Source organism: Arachis stenosperma, chromosome 3 (genome assembly GCF_014773155.1).
Source record: "Arachis stenosperma cultivar V10309 chromosome 3, arast.V10309.gnm1.PFL2, whole genome shotgun sequence".
Classification (NCBI taxonomy): domain Eukaryota; kingdom Viridiplantae; phylum Streptophyta; class Magnoliopsida; order Fabales; family Fabaceae; genus Arachis; species Arachis stenosperma.
Window position 1 is genome coordinate 10,366,557 of NC_080379.1, and position 4,648 is coordinate 10,371,204.

At 27.3% G+C, this 4,648-nt stretch overlaps 1 long non-coding RNA gene across 1 annotated transcript; it reads right to left on the reverse strand.

Annotated features, from left to right (window-relative positions):
- Positions 1-1,004: 1,004 nt before the first annotated feature.
- LOC130970160 (uncharacterized) lies at positions 1,005-4,318 on the reverse strand. The gene is made up of 3 exons (XR_009082019.1): positions 4,282-4,318; positions 3,766-3,841; positions 1,005-1,246 (listed from the first exon to the last, which is right to left on the reverse strand). It is a non-coding gene; the product is annotated as an uncharacterized LOC130970160 (long non-coding RNA).
- Positions 4,319-4,648: the final 330 nt, after the last annotated feature.

Genomic DNA, 4,648 nt, shown 5'->3' on the forward strand with positions numbered 1-4,648 from the left:
TAGGGGTCTATTTAAACACCTTTGGTGAGACAATTTAGAATAACTTTGATGAATAAAATTTCAATTGCTTTAAGAACATTTATTGTGTGAGAAGTGAGGTGAGTGATTTGCTTCACTTGTTGCATGGAGAAAATTGAGTGATTCAATTTTCATCCCTCTGATCTAGGTTGTCAAGAACAGGTTCTTTGAAGGTCTAGTAGAAAAAATCGTTCCAGTGACCTAGGTTGCTAAGAACAGATTTCTTAGAGGTCTAGTAGGAAAACCCCCCCTCCTTATCTATCCTTTTTGTTTTTCCTTATCATCTGGTAAGGAAAAAATATACAGAGAAAATTTCAACACTAAGATGAGAAAATAAACAGATGAGTTGGAGTTATAAACTCCCAAAGTTAAGAAACACTAAAGCTTACAATGAAAGCTTCACATATGGGGCAGAGATAGACTAATAGGCATATATAGATTGATATCCCTACACACATCATTTAGGAAGATATCACAAGTAACCAAATACACATCGGAAAAGAGCAAAAAAAAAATATGGGAAGAGGCCTGTTACAAATTACCAAATACCTACCACATATAGTTGATTTGACAATTCACAATAAAGTAAAAATAGAATTTCATCAATCAAGTATTCCTAACACTACAGTTAACTTCAGTCCAATAGTAGAAAGAAAATTATATAAATTATAATCAGCAAAACTCCCAAGAACAAAATTTTTCACATAAACACCAAAAGTACAAACATAGGAGAGAACCATTGATTTAGAAAAACAAGTAACAATCACCATGATTAAATCAGAAACTAAACAACTCAAAATTAAATGATGGATAAAAAAAACAGTAACAATTAACAGGAAAAAAATTGAAACTGGAGAAGGAAACCAGAAAGATTGAAAAGGAGGAGAATGGACCCATAGACCACATATACCTCTTGAACCGCAGTGACGACATCTGCTATCCAAAACAGAGAAATGGAGATGGAGCATGATGTTTGATCGACAGAGAGAGGCAGAGGAACCCTCGTGGCGGAGAAAGAACACACGCAACGAAGAGAAGAACACCCTCGTGGTGGAATCGAATGGAATCGCAGAGATACCCATACCTTCTTTGCATGTGGCCAAAACCTAGGAGAGAAGCAGAAACCTCAGCCCAGGGAGGCGGTACGGAGATGGTGCGACGGATGGAGTGAGGTTAGGGATGAAGAAGACGGGCTGAGGTCGAAAAGTCTTTTAGGGATCCTAATGAACTGAAAGTAATGAATTTGGCAAAAAAAAATTAGTTAAACTCACATTATCTAACTTTAATTAGGGTTATGGTTAAATTGAGAGGATTATATTAATAAAAACAAAATTCTGCAACCAAGTATTTTTAGACTGATAGTAAAAAAAATATCAATCATTTTAGATATTTAATTTTTGAATTTTATGGAAATTCAATATATTAAAAAACAATTTGAATTGATTTTTTTAAGAAATAAAAATCTGGTTTATCTATTAAAAAAGATACGTTTTAACTAACAAAAGAAAAAACAAAATCAATTAGGATTTGGATAAATTAACTAAATTATGTTAAGAGGTGCCAAGAAAAAATTTATATATAACATTATAAAAACTTATTATTAATAATATATTTATTATTTAAATATATATGTTAAAAATAGCAAAAATAAAATAAAATTGTATGAATAGAGTATAATTTAGATTTTCATCAAATTTTTGTATGATAAATTAAAATCAATTTTGCACTGGTATGATGTGACTATTCTTTGTATAAAAAGATAAATAATTATTTTTTATTAATAAAATTATGATATTTTATTTTTATCGATATATTAACAATACAGTTTGTTTCAATTTATTTGGAAAAAACAATATCAGATTTAAAAAAATAAATAATCAAGTTTTTTAATAAATTTTAATACCATCAAAACCACATAATAAATTAAGAAGAGGATATCTTTTAAACGAGTATAACAATTATCTGCTTATAGAATATTCCATATTTATATAGACCATTTGATTATATTATATAGAAATTAAAGGTTAATATAAAAGAATAATATTGATAGACTCTAATAAATGCATAACACTTTAGTGCATAATTAAGTACTTTAAATCTCAATAATCTAATACAAAATATTTTTTAATACAAAGAATTTGTACCAAATTTAAGAGTGAAATAATATTAAACTCGTGCAAAATTATTCTGCACTAAAATAAAATACTTAAAATATCAGACAAAAAAATTAGAATTTGACCCAAATATTAGAACCAAAATAATAATAAAAAATAGAAGACATAAGGCACCAAAATTTTTTTTTCTAACAAAAGATATAATATGGATTAAAATCAAATTTTGTTGACAGATTAAAATCAAATTTGCATTGATATCGTCTGACTTTTTTTCTAAGAAAAGATAAATAATTGTTTTTTATTAATAAAATGGTCATATTTTATTCTTATTAATATATTAAGGATACACTTTCTTTTTCTTTTTTTAGAAAAAAAATATCAAATTAAAAAAAGTAAATAACTTATTTTTTTAATAAAATTGAATATTTTTAAAACCACATAATGAAATAATTTTTTCATATCAAACAAAATAACTGCATTTAAAAAATGATTTTTTAAACTAAAAAAAAAGAATCAAAATAATATATGAAAATATAAATCATCAAATTTATCCACTAAAGAAGAGGGTATCTTTTAAATGAGCACAACAATTATCTGCTTATAGAATATCCCATATTTATATAGAACATTTGATTATATTATATAGAAATCAAAGGTTAATATAAAAGAAGAATATTGATAGACTTTAATAAATGCATAACAATTTAATGCATAATTAAGTACTTTAAATCTCAATACTCTAATACAAAATATTTTCTAATACAAAGAATTTGTACTAAATTTAAGAGTGAAATAATACTAAACTCGTGCAAAATTATTCTGCACTAAAATAAAATATTTCAAATATTAGACATCAAATTAGAATTTGACCAAAATATTAGAACCAAAATAATAATAAAAAAAAATAGAAGATCGAAGGCACCAAGAAATTATTTTTACCAAAATAATAATAAAAAAAACAGAAGACAAAAAGCACCAAGAAATTAAAAAGTAAAAAAAAGTGACTTTTCTCATAATATATTTACTACTAATAATATATATTACCTAAGTATATATCTTAGAAATAACAAAAATAAAATAAAATTGTATGGACCGAGTCTAATTAAGATTAAAATAAATTTTTTTTATAATATTAAAATGAAACTTGCATTAGTATCATATGACTTTTCTTGCTGTAAGAAGATAAATAATTATTTTTCATTAATAAGATGGTCATATTTTTTTATTAATATATTAACAATATAATTTTTTCTATCTTTTTAAAAAAATAATATTAAAATTAAAAAAGTAAATAATCAAATTTTTGAATAAAATTTAATATTTTCAAAAAGACACATAATATATGAAAGAACATTATTATATGTGCGGAAGACATTTTTAGGGGAAGATAACAGAGGACAATGATGCCAACTTGGTGTCACAACACCCAATCCTTTCTCAATGAAGCTATTAAATTCAGCACAAATAACTTTATGTCTACGAAATAAAACAGATGAAATATAAAATAGTTTTTATTAAAAAAAATAAAAAAATAAAATTAAACAATTTAACAAACAATTTAAATGGATTATTGAATGAGAAGAAAAATCGAAATGCAAAACTCCAATAGGAGAGGATGGATCTATAAACTCACTTTGTTGGAAAAACTCTGCCAATCACATCACTGCTGATGTAGTAGATTAAGTAGAAACCCGATACCTAGACAATGACTGACAAAACCAAACCATGATCCATAAATATAAGAAAACATAAGTAGAAATTTCATCTTTCTAATCATTATAGAAACCAAAATATCAATAAAATAGACAAACCACATAAAAAAAACCTCAAGAGCTAACAAAAGGAGAAATGATAATCAAATTAACACGAAATTGCAGACAATGAAGGTGAAGAAGATGAATCCAATTGATATACCATATTCAAATTAACATCAAATTCCAAAGAATGTAAAAAAGAACATGAACCCAGAAACATACGAAGCCAAATAGACAATTCGCAAATTAGCAGATTCACAAACCCTAGACAGTAAAACCTAGATTAACAGTATAAGAGATACGAAATTTGATCACAAGGATATACACAATGAACAAAAAAGGAAAACGATGAAGACGAAAACAGGTTTAGAAGTAAAGGGACCAGAAGAGTGTACCTGATTGATTGGTTGCAAATCTTCTATTTGAGACTCTATGGAAAAATCATTAACATGCAATGAATAACAAGGAACCTAAGACCAAAGAAACAGAGGCTGTAGACAACGTTTGGTAGGGCAGAGGGAAGCAGATCAGGAGATGAAAACAAATGGGCTTGGGTTCAATTTCATGATTACCTGATAAACTAAATCCGCAATAAAAGGGGCTTGCGTGAAGGAATCGCAAGAAAAGATAGCTGACAGCGAAAGCAAAGAAGAGCACATGCACCGTTCCTGAGGAGAAGCCACGCTGGAGAAGAACGTCCAGCTTGGATCTCTGCGGGCCTGAAATGCGGATAGCTCTCCACATCGGAGATGAAACCACGCG